The 24,259-nt window shown below is 33.0% G+C and overlaps 1 long non-coding RNA gene across 1 annotated transcript in view; it reads right to left on the minus strand.

Annotated features, from left to right (window-relative positions):
• LOC147826580 (uncharacterized) overlaps positions 1-24,259 on the minus strand; it is a 44,405-nt gene that overhangs the window by 12,249 nt on the left and 7,897 nt on the right. The window contains exon 2 of the long non-coding RNA XR_015438937.1: positions 107-213. This is a non-coding gene — a long non-coding RNA (uncharacterized LOC147826580). The remainder of the gene's footprint in view (positions 1-106; positions 214-24,259) is intronic.

Below are 24,259 nucleotides of genomic sequence, written 5' to 3' on the forward strand. Positions count from 1 at the left end.
AAACCAGGAAAAGACATGGGAGGTAAATAAACATACATAGAAATGCATACAACATATGTCATTGGGAAATTAAAAATGAAAATGACAATAAGAGATAACTACTCACTAACTAAAATGGTGAAAATCCAGAGCATTGCCAAATCCATCCTTGAAGAAAATGGGTAGCAAAAGGAAGTGCCATTCACTGCTGGTAAGGACTCAAGAGTGCATCACCTGGAAGACAGTTGATAGACATAATCTTACCATCAACCTTCCCAATAACTACACTTCTTGTTATTTATCCAAATGAGTGGAAAACTTACGCTCATACAAAAACTTTCCTTTGATTGATTAGAACAGCTTCATTCATAATTGCTTCAAATTGAAAGCAAATAAAATATTCTTCAATATTTAACAATTGGCAAACTATATTGAATACACAAAATAGAACAAGATTTGGTAATAAGAAGAAATCTGCTATAAAGACTTGGAAACACTCGGGCGTCACAGCAAATCTTATGAAGAGCACATTATGGCTGATGTATAATGCCCATGTTTATTTTTTAGAAATATTTATCTTGATAAATTATTAATTTTAATTTAATTTTATGAGTTTTATTATATTAAACAATATGTACCTAACAGGAAAATAAAAATATTAACAAAATAAAACATTAAATTGTTTATATGTAATGTGTGTAGAGTATCAACATTTTCAAAATCAACTGTTTACTTGCTTAAAAGGCCTAAAAATAACAGCAGAAATAAATTTGTATGTGAATTACAATGAAAATACAAGTCAAACTTCATCACAAAAATAATCTTTACTTCAAACCTAAGGAGGCCAGTGTTATGTCTTTCTGAAATCCAAAGATTGTACTATACATTTCTTAATTGTGAACTTGCAACATTTTTTTCAGGAGTCTCAACTTTGTTCTTGTAAATAGTTTCTGTGTTAGTCAGCTGGTGTTCTTTTAGCAAATGTAACATCAATGGGTAACTCCTGAACCAATTGTTGAGTGTGACATTTGGGTTACTTTTTGAAATAGGTACAATAAGTCTGTTCACAAAGTCATACAGTTTATTACTGAAGGAAGAATGACCTGGTGGCTGAGTTCTAGGATAAATTTTTAAATTCAAGGTGTAAAATGTCATTGCATCTACCAGGTCATATATTGTTACACCATATTTGAAAGATTTACTTGGCATATATTACCAAAAGCTTTGACAACAACTAAATGATGCAAGTTGTTCATTTGTTCTTATATATTCAAACAGCATATAAATTGCTTGACAGTTTGAAACAAAGATTTCAAAAAATGAGCTAATAGCAGCCAAATTGTTGGATCTTATTCTTTCTAGGTGGGCCTTTTTATTGTCAAAACACAGGCAATTTTAAAGGAAACCAAATCTCTTAAGTGTCATTATTGTTCTAAAAATGTCAGTACCACACTCGTCACTTCTCCATCAATCCTGTAGATTCTGAGGATTAGAATGAGAAAGTCCTCCTATGAAGTCTTTTAGTTCAGATAGTGAGGTTTCATGATAAATACATTTTTGAGTATCATTATTTTTCTTTTGAGACAGGGTCTCACTGTGTAGTTCAGGCTGCTCTTGGACTCACTCTGTAGCCCAGCCTGGCCTCAAATTTATGGCAATCCTCCTGTCTCAGCTTCCCACATGCTGGGATTACAGGCATGTGCCACCACATCTGGCTTTGAGTATCACTATTGATGGACATAGAATGTTTTACTTTTATTTTGTTTACTTGTATTTTCAAAATACGTTGTAGCATATGGTCCATTGCAAACAATTTCTAACACTGAATCTCAATGTTGGCATTAGGTCCAATAGGTTTCACCCCTGGTAAGAACCTAATAACATTTTCTGACTTAGTTCTAATGTTGATCATTCAGGTATACATGACTATTTTGTAGTATTTTGACCACTCAAATATTTTTTACAAATACTTTTACTGTTTTCTTCCTCACCTGAATCCAGATCTTCATTCTGTATGTACTTCTCTATATGTTATATCTTTGCTATCTTCTTTGGCTTACATGATCCACATCATTATAGGTAGCTGAATCTAAATCATCTGATCTTACTTTCAACCTCCTCTGAAAGTTGTAATAGTGAATTTTTGTGAAATATTGTATTGAATCCATTGGTCAAGTCCTTCTCCTTTGGGTAAAAAGTGTATCCTTTAAAGCATTCTGATTGTTAAAAAGATTTTGTTTCTGCAGACTACTTGGAAATCAAAAGTGACCATAAATTTAGTTTTTTAGATTTCAGAAAGTTGCTTTGTGAGAAAATTGTATTATTTATATTCTCCCAAACATGATTTTTGTGGAGGAGTTTTAGCGAATGCAACTGAATCTGCTTTAAAATGAAGGAAGAATTGGACACAGAGTTACTGCACACTTGTGATGGTCATTAGGTCATGAGACATTTTTTTAAATGCTTACTGCAACTCTGACTTAAAATAGAAACTTTTTATAAAATATCAACATAGCAAGCAATGGATTGATGGAGTGATCTTATTCATTTGTATATGAAATATTTTAAATGTTTATTTAACATTAGGATGAACATGAGACTGTATGGACAAAATGTCTTTTTTTTTCTTACTGCCAAGCTAAAAGTCACTGTAGATCAAAAACAGCAGAAGACCACCATGTTATTAGAGAATATAACGGTCTATATTTCATGGGGAAGAATTAGAAAGTAGAAGGGCTTCTGGCATTAAGAGGGAGAGCTAACCCAAGAGGAAATGATTGCTCAGATTCTAAAACTTCAAAGAAAACCCCCTGTGATTTTTTTCTCCTCAGTTATATATACTATCAAATTTTTATCTGACTCTAGGAATTCAGTGGTGGGTATAAAATTAATGAATAAAGAACTTTAGTAATGATACATGAAAGAAAGTTGTGGGCATGGTATTAAAGCTATATTAGTCACTAATCATACCGCTCAATAGGGCTTCCACTACTTAAGATGCTAATTATGAACTAATGCTCATAGACATTTTAACCTGTGCAAATTAGTAGATGGGCTTTTGAGGTCTGTCACTTTTGAAAAGTACTTTAATTAGCACCAGTCTACCTTCAGTAGTACACCTAAAATATTTTTCAGGAACAGAAGCATTCAGTTGGTAAAATAATCTTTTGCAAATGCAAATCAGTATTGCTACTAACGCTCTGGGTCAAAGATATTAGCAGTAGTCTGGTAAACATTTAGAAGTCTGGCAGTGAGAAACAAAAGTTTGTGCCTGACTAGTATTTTAATGTAAAAAATAATTAATTCTGTTAGCTTATTTAAATTCATTTACATTTATTTATCCATAGAATTTACATTTATTTCATTTCTTTCATCTTACTGAAAACTGTCTGCAGGCTCTTTGACTTGGATTAGATGTGCGAAGTACTGTCTTTTGCCAAAAACCTTAAATTACCATTTTATTTTTTTCAATGAAGTGGGTTTGTGCTGGTTTGGAAATCAGTTCAAAAGCTATCTGTACTTTCCTGTACTGCCTCTGATGTTAAGATCTTATGTATAGCATAAGGAAGCTAGCTCTGACTATATTTTTCTAAGAATAAAGATATATTTTTGTAGCATGGAAGGAAATATTGTACTGAATTGGATTGATTCCACAAGAAAAATCAAAAGAAAAATTTAATTTAAAAATTACAAATGCACAAAAATGTAACATGAGACCTAACATGGGTAAAACTCATCTGTTTACACTTTGACACAGGCTCATATACCTTGCTATTCGTCATATCAAGTGGGTGAATGCAAAGATTGCTTCTTTTATTTCCCCAGCGCAGCTACTGAGACACACAGCTGGCTACCTTTATACTATGGGTCATACTTCCGTTAGAAAATTATGGTATGGGCATCTGTGACCCAGGATGAGGAACTGAGGGATGAGTATCACTAAGTGATAGAATCATGTCTAAATCTTCTACATACTGTATGGTTCTATCCATATGACAGTCTAGTCAAGGCAAAATTTTGGAGCCATTAAGAAATCAATAGCTACAGAGAATTCACAGAAGAGAGAGGGGGACAAATAAGGGGACCTAAAGGTATTTTTAGGACAGTTTTACGTATTGATATTGAATATTTTCGATAAAATGGTGAAATTATACCATTATGCTTCTTAGCAAAATCCAGATAACCATACAATGGAAAGAGTGAAACTTAATTAAGTTATTTACTTTCATTAATAATAATGCAACAATATTTGTTACTCAGTTGTACCACACATACCACAACGATGCAAGATATTAGTAAAAGAGAAAACTGCACTGGGAGAGAGAATGTGAGATCTTATATTTATGCTTTTTCTTTTTTTCTATAAATGTCAAACTACAATGAGAACAGCATTTATTATGAAGAAAAATATTATGCAATGTTGGCCACTTGGTATTTTTAAAGAAAAACAAGAGTTTATTTTACATTTGAAAATCAACAGAATCAATAGTGTAATGATTAAACTCTGCATGATCATCTCATTTGACACAGAAAAATCATTTCAACAAAAACCTGATACTCTTTCATGCTGAAAATACTCCAAAACTTAAAAACAGAAGGATAATTTATCCAGCAAGTAAAGAAAATCCATAAAATATCACAAACTCACCATCATACTTAACTATCAGAGATTACAAATTCTTCTGTGTAAACAGAAAAATGGTAAAAGAAAATTTGCTTTCACCTCTTCTTTTCATCATTTCGTGGGACACATTAATCAGGGCAGTTAGTTAAAGGAAGGCCAAAGAAGATTTTTCTTTCTTGAAAAAACAATTTTATTAGCAAAGAAATATTCCTCCAAATGATCTTAATAAAATAATTCTACTGCAGTATTATCAAATCCCATACAATACTTACTAATATACTTTTTAAAGTGCAAAACCTGTATTGCAAAAGTAATGAGACATGGTTAAAGGTACTAAAGAAAGTCTCAATAAATGAGACGTCCTATGTTTATGGATCAAAAACCTTAGTATTATTAAAGCTACAGCACTATCCAAATTGTTCAACAAATTCTGTACTATTTTTCTCCAAATTTCAACAGTCTTTCTGTTTTGTAGAAACCTATGAGCTGACCCTAAAAGTTATCTAAAAGTTCAGTTCAAGGGATCAAAAATAGTCACAATATTCTTGAATAGAAATTAGCAGAAGTCACTTTGTCCTTTCAAAAGTAGATACAATGTTAAAATAACAAAGAAAATAGTATGATACTTGACACACCACATATAAACAAAGATACAGATCAATAAAACCTAACTTCAAGTCTAGAAATAAATCTTCATGCTCATGATTAATTGCCATTCAATAGGAGTATCCAGGCAATTTATTTGGAAAATAGTCTTTGCAACAATTATTGCTGGGACAACTAGATGTCTGAATGCGAAAGAACAAAGATGGATCACTTCCTTATGCTATAAACAAAAAATAATTCTGAATGGAACATAGACTAAGTGTAACTACAAAAACTATGAAATTCTTAAAAATGGGAATTAATTGGCCTGTTTAGGGTAAACAAAGCCTTCTTCAATATGACATCAAAAGCACAAGCAACAAAAATAAAAGCAAATCAATTGGACAAAGTTAAAGCCTTTTTTCCAAAATTTGAATGCTTCTATTAAGAAAAAGAATAGTCAATATACAGAGTAAAAAAAAATTGTAAATCATATATCTGTTAAAGTCCAATTACCCCAAATACATGAAAACTACAAAATAATAATAAAAATGACATACAAGCCTATCAGAAATGACATTCTAAAAGTTCTAAATAAACATTGCTCAAAAAAAGTGCACAAATTACCAACAGCACATTGAAAAGATATTCAGCACCATTATTCATTAGAGAAATGGTCAACAAGTCAACGTAAGATACTACTTTACAGTACTAGAATTGCTATAATCAAAAAGATGGGTAATGATAGGTTTTAGCAAGACTAAAGAGAAATCAGAACACTCTTATATTGCTGAAGGAATTTAAACTGGTGTGGCCACTTTGGAAATCAGTTTGGAACTCCCTCAAATATGAACCTGAGTTACCATATAACTCTGCAATTTGGCTATTAATATTGAAGAGAAATGAAAACATATTGACTCAAAAATTTGTTCACTAACTTTCATAACATCATTATTCTTAATAGCCATAAAATGTAAGCAACCCTAATGTACATCAACTAATGAGTGAATAAATAAAATGGTGTAAATCCATAGACTCGCATATTTTTCAGTGAGAAATTTTACATTGATTGACTGCATCTACGTGAAGTACCCAGTGTAGGTAAATTTATAAACTATGTAGTCTACTTGCCTACAGATAAAAAAGAGGTTTGATAATTAAGCACTAACTCTTAGTGGATATAATGTTTCATTTTAGATGATGGAAATATAGTAAATTGATTGTGATGATGGTTTCATAACTCTATATGGACTAAAATGCATTTAATTGTATACTTTAAATGGGTAAATTTTTAGCGTGTGAACTATATCTTAATATAGCTGTTAAGAAATATAGATCTGGGCCGGAGATTTAGCTCAGTGGTTTCGCCGCCTGCTGCACAAGCTCAAGGACCCGAGTTCCATCCCCGGTACCAAAAAACAAACAAACAAACAAACAAAGAAATATAGATCTGGGGCTAGGGATTTAGCTCAGTGGCGCCATGGAAAAAAAGTAAAGAAATATAGATCCTTTACAAATGAGACAGAGATCTAGAGATGGAAGGAGAGAGTGCAAAACGGAAGTAAAAAGAATAAAGATTAATTAAAAATTAAAACGTGTTATACATTTGTACTAAGTCTCTACAGTGAATGCAATCATTATGCACTCCAAACATACTGATGAAAACAAATTTTAAACAAACATGTTTGTGTTCATGAAATAAACATCTATGATAGTTTATAATAGCACTATTTTATTCATGGTAGCCCCAAACTGGAAACCATCCAAGCTGTCATTGCTATGGGTTTGGCTGTTGTTTCCTGAAGGACTTTGTGTTAAAAGCTTAGTAATGAGTCTGCATTGCTATTGGAAGGTGTTGAAATGTTGAGGAGAGGGGATCCCATTGGAAGAACATTAGGTCACTCTGATTGCACCCTTGAGAGAGGACACTGAGAACCTAGCTCCTTCCTGTCTCTCTCTTCCCTCCTAGCTTCCATGAGGAACAGTAGAAGTACCACATGATCCCACCAGGGTGTGCTTGCCACAGGCCCAAAGCAACAGGTTCAAGTAGTCACAGACTGAAACTTCTGAGACTGTGAACCCAGATCCCTTATACCTTTAATTATTGCATGTATTTTGTCAGTGCCAAGAACCTATGACATTCACTATTTGTAAAACAGATATGAAAGTTGTGTATGCATACAATGGAAAGCTATACAAGTATGAACAAATTACAAATACATGCAATAATTTAGTCAAAACTCATAAATATGTTTAACCAAAAAAAAATAAAAGAGTACATATTGTGTGATTCTTCATATATATAAACAAATACATGAAGGATCTCATTATATATATAAATATACATATATATATCTGTACTAGGACATTGGTGGGGTATGTGATGGACAAAGGAAATTTATAAATACCTTTATAATAATTTAGGACAATTAAATTGAGGTGAAATATACTTCAAATTAAAATTGTAAAACATTAGCTATTCGTGATATTAAATAATTTTTAGATATTAAGAAAAAATTATATGGATGGTGTAATTGAAATGTTTATGCCATAGTACATGAAGAATGTCTTCATCACTTTCTCATTCCTGGGACAAAATATTCAACACCCTATACTAAAAGGAGGAGGGGTTTACTTGGGCTCACAGTTTCTGGAGGTTTAGTTCATAGTCAGCTGCCTCCAATGGCATGGCATTGGAGAGGTGGCATGGCAGAGGCCAATCATTGTATGAAAAATAATTTTTCACAACGAAAATAATTGGAGATAGCAAGGGTAAATACACTGTGTATCATGATCTTAAAAGAATATATTTTCACTTGTTAATCCATTTCTCAACTCATTTTCTAATATTATACCGTTTTCTGCATAAAACACTTTAATTTTTAACAAAGTATCTCACACTCGTTAAGATTTTGAACAATTTTTTCCTATTTCACAAATCTATTATATGTTTTGAAATTTACAATTTCAGTTTCTCACACCAGAGAGACAATGCTATATTTACAAAAGTGTGTTCAATATATTTCACTTAAGAATATAGTTTCAAGGTGCATCCATTTACCTAGAAATGTCTCAAGTTTATCCTTCTTTGTGGATGAATAGTATTCCATTATATTAAAAAAACCACATCTTTTTAATCCATTCATTAGTTGATGGGCATTTCAGTGAAATAAGGAAAGAATTTGGAACAATAACTAATCCGTATTAAATTATAAAAAGTATATTAGGAGGTGGTCACCATAGCACCACTGAAAAAGTGGAAAAAATAAAAATAAAAAGAATAAAGTTAAAATCATCATCATTCTAATTGTATGTGAACTTTTAAATTAATAGTCTTAACCTATAAGGTCTAATAAAGAAAAACAGACTATGCATTTTTTTTCTCACTTTAAATCTTAGTTCAGCAACAAGAAGACTGAGCTTTTTTTAACACTGAGTCTGAGGTATAACGAATAGATTAGTAATTATCTGCCTCATCTAATTAACTTAGCATTTCTCTGTAGTGGCTGCAATGTGAATCAATTTTAGAGATTATTTTAAAAGTTTTGAAGTTCAAGTCCAAAGACAGAACAATTAGATTAATTCTCTAGAAGGAGCATGTATGTATATATTTTTAAATTTAATAGACAAAGGAAATGAAAATTAGTGCAATAGGCTTTAGTGTTACCTCATTTTACAGATAAAGCACAGTTACATAAGAACACTGAGGAAACTAGGAAAGAGCAGTGAAAGACTCAAATTTTAAATCTCTAATTCCATATATCATACTCTTTCCATTTTTTCTAAAATTTCCCCCACTGGCTGACCAACTTTGATATAAGACCTGCAGGTACTATTAACTCCATTAGAAATCAGAGTCTGGAAGAGATCTCTGAACTCCTCAAATGGCCAACTGCTGTCTAGCAGAGGATGCTAATTCATACACGGGTATTACTGTAGCCTATGGTCAGACTTACTTTCTTTCTTTCTTTCTTTCTTTCTTTCTTTCTTTCTTTCTTTCTTTCCTTATTATTTTGCTGTACCAAGTATTGAACCCAGGGCTTTGACACTACTCTATATCCTCAACTCATTTTTAATTTTTTGCGTTTTAGAAAAAGGATCTTACTACATCCCTAAATTATCCAGGCTGAGTTCCAACTTGTTGTCTTCCCACCTCAGCCTCCCAGAGTGCTGGGATTACAGGGCTGCACCACCACTTCGGTTATGGTGATGAGAGTTTGTTAGAGGAAATGCCTAAGGGATCTTTAGAAACACACATGGCTTTTTAAAACCAGATCCCACTGTGTAGCTTTGACATGATGGTCCTTCCCCTTTAGCCTCCTGAGCACTGCGATTATGGGTGTGCCTGCCTTGCTCAGCAGCTCTAGGCTTTAAATTATCAACTATTTTCACTTCGCATTTGAAGATGGTATAAATTACAATGGAAAGATCAGCATTGTTTGGCTTATGGATTTCCAACTGTTCCATTATCATTTAAAAAAAAAACCTAACCTTTTCCACTGAATTACCCTTGCAAATGATCCATGCCCCAGTGGTGGAGATTAAGCAGGAGGCCTCATACACACTAAACAAGTGTTGATTTTTATTTTTAGTACATGTTACAATATATAATGAGTACACTCATCCTGGGGCATCTGTGCATACCCTATTCCCTTCTGACTCTTTCATTGCTCCTTACCCTCCTCTCCTTCCATCTCCCATCATCCCCAATTTCCCTTCCAAGCCATATCTCCCTGCTCCCTATCATCTACCTTATGTTTTATTCCTAAATTATTTATCCTCTGGATTTCTAAAATAAGAGAAAGCATGGCTAAATCCCCAACCCACCCTAGCACTTTTATAAAAAAAAAATTCAAATTTCTCTGACTATTTCTAGACTCTATTTTGTACTTAATATCAATTTTGGAGTTTTATCTCAATATCGGATTGTCTTAATATGGTTTTATAATGAACCTCAAAGTTAATCAGCATTCATTTTTTAATTTAATCCACCCTTTGTGGTTATTTTGGATATTCGAGGTTTGCTATATTTTTACATACATTTTAAAATAAAAGTTTTAATTTATAATAAAAAAAGATTTTAATTGTATTGAGTTTGTGGGTTGAATCTATAATTCACTTTGTGGAGAATTTACATTTCAATAATGTTGAGTTTTGCGATCCATAAACAGGATATAGCTTTCCATTTATTTAGGTCTTTTGAATATTCTATTAGCAATTATTTGTACTTTTAGTATATGTCTCACATCTTTTAACATATTTATTATTGAATATTTCACACCTTTGATTTACTTTAAATGATAATATAAAAATTTCAACTTCTAATGGTATGTGTAAAAATACAATTATTTTTTAATTTCAAATAGACTGATCCCTTTTACTGTGCTCATAGTGGACTTTACTATATTTTATATAAAGAGAGAATTGTATGTTCTGTGAATAAAAATGGTTTTGCTTCAGTTTTTCCCAACTTGATGCCATTTTATTAGCCTGATAAAGGGCATCAATTGAAAACCCACAGCTGTTTTTTTTTCAGTATTGTTCATTTAAGTGTACTGTGGAATTCTAACATTGTTGTCTTAGCTTTTCTGTTCAGATTTGTACATTTTAAATTACCTCCACAGTAATCCATATTATTTTGCTAGGTAGAGATTGAGAGTATTAGTACAAATACAAGTAACTTGTTCTATTATCCGAGTGAAACCGCCAAAGCCTGATTTCCTTTGCACTTTTGGTTTGGGATTAGTCGATCTACAGGGCAGCCAGATCATTTAGTAGCTGTGCTCTACCATCTTCCTTTCCTTCTCCTCCTCAATACACAAATTCCAAACCATGATGTTCTAAGGCAGTCTTTGCTGTATGATGTCTGTGGTAGTATTTCATGTTGCTATGCTAGAGGTATGCATGCGCTTAGAGCATTGCAGCCCCATTTCTTATTTCCTTCTCAGACACTTCTGAAAATATATTTGAAAGTGAATAATCTGAGGAATTATCCCAATGTAACCTTTCAACATCTCTTTTTATTACCTCCTTTTCTGCTTTATTTTCTCTACAGTATACAAGATTAAAGGTGAGCATATTTAGGTAAAAAAAAATGTGATTTAGTTCTTTTGTGATAAATTATAATATGCCTCTTTTTTATATATTTTCTTCTCCTTTGCATTTATGTTAGTTACTATGTTCTGTGAATTTTACCAAATGATACAAAGGAGTGAAATGTTAGGAACACTATTTTTATATGACCATTTCTACATTGTATTTAATATACCCTTTCCCAGTGATGTATTAACTCATTTTTAAGCTATTGTAGTTCAATACCTTAAGTTATTGTAGCGCATTTAAATTTTAAGAGGACAAAACTAAAATTGATCTATAAATCAATTTATAAATCCAAAGAAAATTACTTCCTGAAAATGTTGAAGTTCGAACAAACATTTTATTAAAAACGAAGCACAATGTAGGTATATTTTACTTCTCTAAAATATGATATGTCACTCTAGCATGTCTTTTTGTGTATTTGGATATATATTCTTTCCTGAGAAGGAAGTTTGTTTCTCTTATAAAATATGCCTTATTATATGGAAAAAACTAGATTAGTATTCTTCTTCTTCTTCTTTTTTTTTTTGGTACCAGGGATCAGAACTTGGGACCTTGCACTTGCAAGGCAGGCGGTAGCACTGCTAAGCTAAATCCCCAGCCCAATAAGTATTCTTTTCAAAGTTTGATACAAACTATAGATTTTTGCCTTTGAAGTTCTCAAAGATAATTTGACTTCAAAGATAATGTTTGAAAGTATTTATTAAATTGTGACCCATATCCCTCTTTGGCATGCTTTAGTATTCTTTTTCTTAAATTAAATTTTTAGATAATTGAAAATGCAATAACAAGGAAATGAGGTATTAGACCAATATGAACTAATAAAAACAAATATTCAGTACTCATCTCAAGCATAAAATACTTATGAGATTCTGTGGGTCTCAATTCTCAATTAGAACTTAAAGCTCATTTCTTAACTATAGTCCCATAACTTTGATTGGCATTTTAGATGACTTGTTGCCATGGTGTTTCATATCACTTAGCATTGTTGTTTTCTAATTTGCTTTCTTTATGAATTTACAAATCTAGTAACTTTATATGTACTATATTTTCAAATTAAAAAATGATATTTGTATAGGTTTTTATATTATTTTAATTCTTCTTTAATTAATCTCTACTAAATCAGCATAAGTGTGTATATTCCATATATAGGCCAAACTGAATATGGAGATTTATAGTAAACAACATTCAATATAATTAATTAATTATAAGTAATTAATACTAAAATATTTTTGCAGTTCTTATACATTTTCTTGACTCTTAGTGGATCAATTCCCTGTGGCCAAAAATAAATAACAAATATTGACTCAGAAGATTTTACTAATTTATGTTGTTTTATAAAATTAGATCTGAAAAAACTATTAAACTTTGAGGAAACATTGAGGCTTTAATGAAGTATATAAAGTCAGAAAATTCAAATCAAGTATATACCACCATGATTCCAACAAAAGGAACCAAAACATGAAATTAATATAAAGAAAACTGAACAATAAGAAAAAGAAAACCATCTTAAGATTAGTGATGCAAATATGATTCATTATAGTTTTTGAAACTGAGGTATTATAGTGTCATTTAAAAACAAATGTATCAGATTTTGCTTACTGTTTGTGAACTAATTACCCTAATATTTATTAAACACCATATGTATTCCAGATATTTTGGTGGGTACTGAGCATGCAATGGGGCCGGCCAGCATTGTAATGAGGTAGAATTTGAGATGAATAATTGACTCCATTCTTCTAGAGTACAAATACTGCTTGAATTTTTCTTTTTTACATGACAACACACATTCACTCCAAGTTTTATTTTGCCTCTTACATGGTCTTCAGATAGTTTTACAGTTCGTATTCTACAGGAACTGAGCTGTGATCTAAACAATGACATGTCAATCCAACCTTAATACTCCTAACCACGGATGACAGCATAGCACTTTACAATCCTAGAGTGATGAAGGGAAAGTACAGACCTGGACATCTGTTCCACATTTTAATGTATATGATCAGAAGACTAGTCAAAGTAATTAAAAGCCAAGAATTTTCATGATTCCTTAATTCCAGCTTGAATGTCAGTTTATCTAGCAATTCATTTGAGTAATATTCCTTGTTCTCAACTTTACTAAGGGCACTGCAAGTCATTTCCTTACCATTCTGGAGAATAACAGTGACAACATTTTAATACAAATGCTTATTTACAAAGTGAAAGCCATGATCCTAAGCTTTGAGATGGCAGATATAAGCTATCTTGCTAATATTTATACCTTTTCTCCCTAGCACAGTGCTTTATATAAGGCATGCGTTCAAAAGAAAGGGAAAGTGGGCCAGGGGCCAGGGATTTATTTAGTTCAGTGGTTCCAGCACCTGCTGCGCAAGCGCAAAGTCCTGAGTTCAATTCCCAGTACCAAAAAAAAAAAAAGAAGAAAGGGAAACAAAGAGAAAAAATACATAAGAAGAGAAAGAAGAAAGAAGAATAAGAAAGGGAAGAGAGAAAGAAGGGAAAGTAGAAAAGGAGAAAGGCTAATTTTGTATTGAAAACCCCTCTTAAGGTCACTTGGGTGGTATTCTCCACTTGTATTCAAATAAGACAAATTTATAGATACAATGGTTAAAAAAACAGATGAAATTAAATTCATGAATCTATTATCCCCCTCACCACTACAGTTTAATATTCTGGGGAAAGAGCACTTAAGGCATACATATACATGAAGTCTAATTCTACTCTCAATCTATTGCCAAATTTCATTAAAGAGTTTGAAAAAAGATAATGAATCATAGCTAAAGATGTCTCTATATTAATCACTACATATATCTGAGCAAAGTAGCGGTAATATTTCAAAATGTTACAAATCTAAATACTACAAGATACTATCTAGAAATATCAGCCATTTTGGATATAACATTTGCTATATATTTAAAACATTTCATAGTGCAGTCATTTAAGACAATAAGCTTTTGTTTTCTCTTTGATGATTTTTTTTCCTTTGAGGCTATATTTTAAATGTTTTCTACAGTCAATATGCATCATTTTTACACTTATAAAAAAAACAAAAAAAGAATATAAGATGGAAAATATAGAACTAAATTAAGCACACAATCATATAGCAAATAATCATGAATTTTATATCTATGTGTGCAAATATGTTTTTTCCATTAGTAATCTTATTTAAAGTATTTAAAGAATGACATAGTATATGTTGAATTATGTCCTACTTAAAACAAAAACATCCTATTGAAAACAAAGAACTATTTTCTAAATTGATTGAATATTCAATTGTCTCTTCTTTCTATTTTGCTTATCTGATATAATTGTGTGTATTCTAGTCTGGGTATTGTAGTTAAAAATTGAAATATATCAGTCAAAAAGTGTGTATTTTATAGGATTTTAAGTGCATTGAATCACACTTTCTAGACAATTTATTTCATTACTTTCATGACAAAAGTGACTTTTATTGAAAATATTATCTAATTAGATAATAAATAAATGATATCGTTCAGTTTTTCTCACTTGAATTCTTATTTGGCTTTGATAAAGTGACTAAACATCCCTTTATGTATTTGCTAAGAGATTCTTATACTATCAGTTTATTTACATTACTTTTATTCATATGATTTATCTATGGTTTACTACTTCATGAATTGTCTATTTAACAAGTATTTCCAAATTGAAGCTAACCTATCACCTTTATTCAGCAGTACTTACACTGATTATATAAAAATATATCAGACTATTAATTTGCTCAAGAGGTGAGAAAGATTTTGAACCCAACTTGACAAATTAATATATCTGAGCTATAAATAAAGTATGTGGATTACATTTATATGCAGAAATTTTAATCATTACTCTATAGTATATCATTCTGTATTCTGCTTCTAGAGTTTAGAAAATTAAAATGTAAAATTAACAAGGTACAACCTTTGACAATAAATCTGATATTTTTATGGTAAGACAGGGTAACCACTTATGGTGCTAAAAAGAGTTACTTTCAAGTTCTAAGCCATTTCTTTTGCAATAATATCATTGCAATTGCGACAGTAAATGGTTCAAAGTCACCTAATGCATTTAGAGTTTATGAAAGCATTTCTTTTCCAATCTGACCCACATCATATTTATTGGGCTATAATGACTGTGTATCACAAAAATTTCAGAATGCTTCTGGAAAGGCAAGATCTCTCCCATTAATAATGAAGCAGTTACACATTAAACTACTGTCACTATACTACTTTATGAGGCAATAAAAGTGTTAAACATACATTGCTATACAACCTCAGGGGTATATTTGGTTATAAGTATCATTTGGTATTAACGAGAAACAAAAAAAATGAAAATTACGACAGATTTCTTGAAGAAAAACAAGAGATAGTACATATTATAAGACTAAAGCAGTAGTAAGTGTGTGTACGTGTGTGCATGTGTGTAGTGTATGCGTGTCCCAAGTCTGTGAGTATTTGTGTTTGGATATATGTGTATGTTCATGTGTGTGCCCTTATGTATTTTATGTTTATATGTCTAATTTTCTATTGCTGTGTTACAAATAACAGCGCTTGGTTTTTAAATGCTCCACATAGATTATCTCACTGTCTGTGCATCAGGGGCCCAGGTAGTGTTAACTTGGTACTCTGCTGAGAGACTCACAAGCCTGCATTCAAGGTCCCATCTCTCATCTAGGCTGCTTTAAACTCAGCAAACATCATGGGGAAAGACTGCTTCCAAGCTTATTTCAATTTTTTGGCAAAAAGTCTGCCCATTCCACATTGTAGGATGAGGGAGCTGCTTTCTAGCTAGCTGCTGGCTGGGGCATCCCTCAGCTCAGAGACTTCTCCCACAGTCCAGTGCTCTACGACCTTTCCATAGTCACAACATGATTGCTCCTCCCAGGCCAGGAGCAGACATTAGCCTCCGCAATTCCCAGTTGCCCATTTAAGAGACTTTGTCTGATTAATTAGGCCTACCAGGATTAATTTTTTTTTTTTTTTTTGGTGCTGGGGATCAAACTCAGGACCTTGCGCTTTGGAGGCGGTGGAACCACTGAGCTAAATCCCTGGCCAATCATTATTTTGACTAACTGAAAATCAATTGACTTTAGTTAACTAAAAGTCAATCTGTATTTCATCCAAAAATTCTATTTCTTTTGCCATATAATAGGCACTAGTCACAGAAGTGACACTCCACACTCCATCATATTAATAGCTCCTAAGAAAAGTTGCATCATCCAGGTCAGAAGCCTGGACATTAGCAGGTCACAATCTTTAATTCTGCCTGCTCCAGAGTCAAAGCTATTCCCACATCTTCTATAATTTGGCTAGAGCCAATTTCCTCCTCCAATTACCATGATAATAATTTGTCTAAGAAATTTTTCCAAATTTCACATTTTGTCATCTTTTTCTCTCTCATTTTTGTCTAAACCTTTGTTTAATTTCTTAACATTTTCATTACACGAAAGCATATTAAGATAGAAAAACTATTATGAACAATGGATGTGACTTAGTTTTTCTAAAAACCACAACCTCACTTTTGTTCACTGTACCCTGCAGAAGCAATGTGAAGAAAAGAAAAATTTACCCACTGATATATTTGAGTTTTAAGGATTTTAGTTTGAATCTTGATTTTCATACTAATTGTAAGTTTTGAGGGAAGTCCTTTCATGTTTTTTAGTCTCTGCCTCCTCATTATCTGTCAGAAGAAATCATAGAACTTATTTTTTGTAACAAGAAGGAGAATCCGTGTAATGCACACATAGCACAGAGTAGAATATTTAGCACAAAAAAGGGACCAATAAATGGAAATCATTTCTCCAAGTAAACAAATACTTTAGCACTGGTTCTCCACCTTGTATTTCTCGCACTTTGCAAAATGATATATTTTACATATTCTTTACAGTTTACAATATGAATTTAAGGCTATATTACTTCTCTATGGCTTCTATAACAAATGATCACAAACATATTGGTGTAAACAATATTCTCCCCAAGGCTAGAAGCCAGAAGTCCAACATAAAGGTACAAGCAGGCCACACTGGGTTCGAAGGATTTCAGGGAGAATCTATTCCTTGTTCTTCATGTTTATGACGGTTCAACGTGTTCCTTTCCTTGTACCACATCACTCCCATGTCTGCCTCCATGGTCATATACTCTGCTCTTCTCCCTTGGGTCTCTCTCCTGCTTCTTATAACTATACAATATTTGTATTCAATTTACAACCCACCCAAATATCCAGGAAGATCTCCTCAGCTCAAGCTCCTTAAATTAATTCCATACACAAAACATTTTCCTTAATAAGACCTCATTCACAGATTCTGAAGATCAAGACAAGCGCAGATCATTTGCTACTAATACCACTCGAAAGTTAAGTACTATTATTATTTCAATTTCATAGCAAAAGAACCATATCTTAGAGATATTTCAGTACTTTTCCCAAGATCACAGAGCCACTTAGTGCTATGGAAGCAGAGAGAGCTGCATACACATTTTTGAATCAAAGCCTGTGCCCTGAACACCTTGCTGTGTATTATACTTGTCATAACCCAGCAAGTCCATGAGCTCTAAGAAGTCTTATTTTAGAGGACAAATCTATCAGTAAAAGAACAAAAAAGGACTCTCTTCTCTTATACAAGCTTAACCTGACTTTCTGAAAATGTCAAAATCACTTCTTCTAGTGAAAATTAGCTTGATTGTGAGAGTAAGAGTTGAATTGCTTGAAATCTGAAGATGTCAAAGTAGGGTCAAGCAGATGCCTATCTTGTTTCCTTAATTAGAAGATCTCAGAATTTTGTGATAAAACTTAAGCCAGGGGAATCATTTCACCTTTGTGCTGTGATCTTTTGGTGCTTTGTTGTTGACCCCTCCTACCACAGATTACAGTGATCAGACAATTTAGAAAGGAAAGTAAATTTGGATGTTGGAAGGAAGCATATTATCTCCCGCACTTCCTCACTATTCTATTTTTGCCTTGTGTTCCCAAATAACCAGTCTTCTCCCATGTGTATGCTATGTTTATTGTCTTTATGATGATTAGTAAACGTGTCTCAATTTATACATAATCAGGCTGATCATCCTGCATCTAATAATCCAAAATCTGAAATGTTGCAGAATCCTAAAATACTTGATTCCCCACACAATAGCCTAAGTGAAAAATTCCACATCTGATCTCAAGCGATGGGTCTCAGTCAAAGCACAGATGCATTAGAACTATTGTATAAAATTAACTTCAGGCTATGCTATAAATTGTATATGAAATATAAATGAATTTCTTGTTCAAACCTGAAAACCATCTTTAAGGTATTTCATTTCATTATGTGTATATTATTATTTCAAAATCTAAAAATAAAGATTAACCCTCAAATTGAAACACTCTGGCTTCAAGTATTTTGGATAGGTGATCTTCAAGTTATATTATTTTCAATCAGAGTAAATTACCTTCCACATAAGATTCTATCAAGACAATTTAATTGTAGTCTTCCCCTTCCCAACCCCAAAGAGTTGAAGTCACTTTTACACATTTGCACTTACATATTTTTATAATGACTGTAGAATTAAATGCACAAGAGCCACACACTTTAATGGCAAAGTCTTGGGCTAGAATAGAAACCTATGTTTTGTTTTTAATTTTGCACTAATTAACCATGGAACCTCAACTAAAGGTCATCTGAATTTGTGGACAAAACTAAGATAATGACTATTGCTTGAGTCAAAACATTGCTGTAAATATAGAATAATTGTAAAAATAGATGTCAAAACATTTACTTTTGACAAAAAGAGGTTCTCTGTCTAAATTTAAACAAAAAAGATTAAAAAGCAATTGTCATACAAATTTTATATCTGTATAAAATTTCTGAAGCTTTTTTCTAAACCAGCTTTTCGAAAGATATCCTAGTATTTTGAAGCATTTTCTGCTAATGAAAATGAATAGACTGTCAAGATTACGAGAGGATTTTAACATTGTTAATAAAATACAAATTTGATTGCACTAAGAATACTTCATCCTATAATGGCAATTCTGTGAATCCCGAGAAGTGCCTTTAGACATTCATTCTTTTTCTCAACTCCCTTTCCTCTTAGCTCTTGATGTCCAGATGTGTTACAATATTTACTCCATGTGAAAGCTCATCAGCCAGCTCTAGGGAGCTTTAATTCTCACTCATCCACTTCAACAGATAAATTGTTAATAGTAACCAAGCATGTAGTCCTTTCCAAGAGAAGGTAAAGATGTTCTTAGTGCGAACACAAGGCAGTCAGAGAGTATTTTAACTCAAATGATTAGTGGATTTGTCCAGCGACCAAAGGGACTTTCCTTGAGTGGTTAGAAAAAAGATTGGCCTGCTGTTTTCCACAGTGAGCTCACATTTAAAACACAAAGTAATTAAGTGTTTTAATTTTGGTCCCCTCGGTGCCTCTCCTTTTCAGAACACAGCAGGGAATGTTAACATAATTGGCACCATTTGGAAGGTTGAGTGCCTAAGGTTGTAGCAAGGCTTTGTTTGTGGTTGAAAAATGACACTTTTGGTTGAATAACTTGCTATAGTTAACTCCCTTCCTATTCTAATTATCAAGCATACAGAGTATGCCTACTTCACGTTCAAAAAGCTGCTTCAAATCTTCAAAAGCTGAGATAAAACAGATTTATCATCTGAGAGACTTAACAGTTTGTTAGACTGTCCAGAAACCAAAGCTGAAGATGTTTATGTGTGTCTAACTTTTAGTTGCAATATTATTTGTACTCAACAAGATATCTTCACACTTTTATTTTACTCTAAAATATAATAATGTGTATCTTCAAAGCTCTTATGGTCTCTTTGATTTCCTTGCTAAACTCTTGATTTAGGCTCAGACACCCAAAAAATTGAATGACAGAATAGATCCTCTTTCAACTGGTTTGTTAATGGTAGAAAAATATAAAACAAGATCATCTACCAAAACAGCTTGTATACTGCTCCACTAAGACATCATTCCAAATCAATGGCTACCATGTTTTAAAATGCTGTCTGTGGATATCTGCTGATTCAGTAAGTGAATGAATGTTCTGCATTTTATTTCCTGTCGTGTAATCCAACAGAGCCTCTCATTCTGCTCTAGTCTGTATACTTTGAAGATATGGTGATACATATGCAATGCTAGATTTAATGTTTATGTGAGGATATTTCTATTTGATCTGTCACTTTAGATTGCATGCTATATTCGTGTAGTAGTTGCAGAAGTGTTAGAGTAAGAAACCAGTTTCTGGATTCCTGATCTCAGTTGAATATTTCACTCATTTTTCTCATGTGCAAAATGAAGATGATAGTATCTTTTTTACCTATATTACAGAATAGTGACAGAAGCCAAAGAAAGAACATACACAAGGAGTACAGCAAAGTTGGCTGAATAGAGTTGCCTCGTGTGTTTTTCTCTGCCATGGACCTGAACCAGGGCAACATAGAAAACACGGTATTTACAGTAAAGTCATCAAGGGTGAACTGTGGAAACCTTGACTGGAGCCTTAAACAGCACCAGTCAGAAAGGAAACCTAAAGGAAAGAGCAATGCAAATCACAACTTCAGTACCTGATCCCTAACTGGGAGGCAGAAGATGGCCCACGTGACCCCTAATGGTAAACAGGAAAGTGCCAGAAACCAATGGTAACAGCCCACCCCCAGTCATAACTTCAGGAGAATACCATGGTCCCTAAAGGGTTTCATCTAGTTTGGAGAGCTGGCTGATCTAAGAGTGACTCTTCTACGTGAAGAAAGGAACTTGCTTCGGGTTTCACCCAACCTCAAAAAGCCAAGATGCAATAGTGGCTACCAGACAGACATTTTGCTAGCATACTTTCGGCCGCCCCCCCCCCCCCCCGCAGAAATCTTGAGCCAAAGCACACCTCCCTGGGAATAAGAAGCTCCCTTGACACCCTGCAGCTTCAGGACCAGAAGGTCCCTTCACCACAAGCCTGAGTCCCACTAGCACTTGCTAGTCCTAAGAGGCAGGGTGTTCTCCTCCCAGTCTGCAATCGCAAGAGGATAGCTACTGCTATAAAGTCCGTTTATCTCCTGTGCTTGTCCATCAGTAACTGACATAAGTCCAGGTACATTCTGCAGCTCATGGGATGTGGCTACCAAAAGTCTCAACTACCAGCACCACTTTCATTCATCTGGTAAGAACTAGGCAAGGTCATGCCAGCCCATGCACTTAGGACTGCAGATGCTAGTGCAGAATTCCTCAGAATCACCAAAGCTTGTTCTGAAAAACAGGATCAAGCTCCAGTCCGTGTCCTGAAGGTCAAGGACTGTGACTACCAATGCCAAAAGCCCTGTCCCCAACAAAGCTCCTTCCACATTACCCAGGGACATTCTATATCTTGTAGGTCCAAGACCACAGGTACTAAAGCCACAACCCCAAACACCACCCTGTGTCAAAAAACCCCAACATATATATACATATAATGGCTTTTCGTTCTTGGCATTCCTATTTAATATGATACTGGAGGCCACAGAAAGCATTGTTAGACAAAAGAAAGAAAGGACATCCAAATTGAAAAGGAAGAAGTTAAATCATCCATCTTTGCAGATGACATAATTTTTTACACAGGAAATTTCATTGCTCCATCAAAACTTGTTAGAACTTATAAGTACATTCCATGAAACTGTAGGAAAAATCAATGCACAAAAAATAATAGTAATGTGCATGCTAATAATGAACTTCTTGAAAAAGAAATTTAAAAAAGCAATTTTATTCACCATAGCCTCAAAAAACTATTTAGGAATAAATTTTGGCAAGGAAGTAAGCAATGTCTACAAGGAAAATTATAAATGCTGATAAAAGAAACTATAGAGGTCACCAAGAAATTAAAACATCCCTAATATTTATGGACTACAAGAATTAAATTGTGAAAATGACCATACTACTTAAATGATCTATACATTCAATGCAATTCCCATCAAAACATCAATGAATTTAAACTCAGAAATAGAAACAACAATATTAAAACTCATGTGAAAGACCCAAAATACTCAAGGCAATTTTAAACATAACAATCACAAAGCTGGAAATAACACAAAACCTGACATCATAGTATACTATAAATTATAGCAACTGAACCAGTATGGTACTGGCATAAAAACAGACAAATAGACCAATGGAACAGAACAGAGAATCCGTGAATTAACTTATGTTAATACAATCAGCTGATTTTTCACAAAGGTGGCCCAAGAGCATACAGTGGAGAAAAGAAGGTCTTTTTAATAAGTGGTGCTGGTAAAACTTCACATACATGTTTATTTGTCTGGATATATGCAAAAAGTGTAACTAGACCCCTTCCTCTGAGGGTACATGAAAATCAATATAAAATGGACCAAAGATCTCAGTGTAATAACAAACTTTTCACATACTAGAAAAAATTATGGGAAAATACATCAAGCATTGGTGTGGACAGTGACTTTTAGACACAGTCACTGAAAGTAAAAAATAGACAGGGATACATCAAAATAAAAACTTCTGTAGCGCAAAAACTATAATCACCAGAATTAAAAGACAAATGGTAGAATGGGAAAAAATATTTAAAAACTACTCATCTCCCACACACAAAAATGTCCAGAATATATGAAGCACTCAAAGTGGTGCACACCATAAAACCACATAAGCCAATTTTCAAATGGACTAAAACATAAATACTTTTCAAGAACAAAAAAAGAAACAGACAAATGGAAAACAAGCATATTAAAAATGCTTAATGGTACTAATCATCGAGGAAATGCAACTAAAAACCACAATGAAATATCATCTCATCACAGTTAGAATGGCCATTATAAAAAAGACAAAAAACAACAAATGATGGTAAGGGGATAGAAATGGAGAATTCCTATACACTGTTGGTTGGAATGTAAATTAATAAAGTCACTATGGAAAACAGTATTCCTCACAAATCTAAAAGTAGAAGTACACCTGATCCCACAATGCCACTATTGGGTATATATCTAAAGTATATGTAATCATTGTGGCAAAAATCACTTGCATTTCATGTTTAAATCAACAGATGTGTGGATAAAGAAATGTGGTATATATACACAATGGAATATTATTCATCCATAAGCAAGAATGAAACTGTCATTTGAAGCAACATGGATGAAACTGGAGGTCATTGTCAAGCAAAATTAGCCAATCACCAAAAGACAAATACTGCATGCTCTCATTCATTTGTGGAAACTATTAAGTCATTTTCCTGAAGAACCTGTGGAATAGTGATTACTAGAGACTGATACAGACAGCAGAGGCAGAGAGGATGGCGTGAAGTCCAATGAGGGAATAACATTTTTTTTTAAAGTAAGTTAAATAAAGGGAGCCAAAACAGTTAGACAGGAGAAATCAGTTTGGGGTGTTTTTGTAATTTAATAAGATAACTGTTGGTTGAAATATGATATATTTCAAAATGGCAAGAAAAGTGTAAGATTCCCAACACATAAAAATGATTAATGCTTGAAGAGGTGAAAGTCTTAAATTTCACTGATTTGCTTATTGCAAATGGTACGTATGGGCTGAATTACTGCATTATTCACCACAAAGATGTACAAGTATTATGTCTCCATAAAGGTAACACAATTTAAAATAGTATACATGGTCTTACTGAAACTTCATGGAGATTATGTGATACAAATTTGAGCATTTATTTCAGGATAAATGATGTATATATTACTCAGATGAGTATCCCTGGTCACTAGAAGAAAAAATATTACGAGAGAAATAAGAAACAGTGTGGTATAATTTTCTTTCATTTTGGATTGAATAGGAGAAAAACCTATAAATGAAATTTTAGCAGAGTGCTATTTAATGCAAAGAACTATACAAATATTTAAGTATTGTGTTGTTTTATAAACATCTTGCTTGTGCTTGCTTTGGCAGCACATATACTATAAACATTTTGCTAAACATTGAATAAACATGGAACTTCACCCCATTTGTTAATAATTCAGTCAGGAATTTTTCTTCCTTAAATTCACCATCCCATATAATTATT

The sequence above is a fragment of the Heterocephalus glaber genome, unplaced genomic scaffold, assembly GCF_053883595.1.
Source record: "Heterocephalus glaber isolate CG9 unplaced genomic scaffold, H.glaber_assembly_v1.0 deba00001465, whole genome shotgun sequence".
NCBI classification, from domain to species: Eukaryota; Metazoa; Chordata; class Mammalia; order Rodentia; family Bathyergidae; genus Heterocephalus; species Heterocephalus glaber.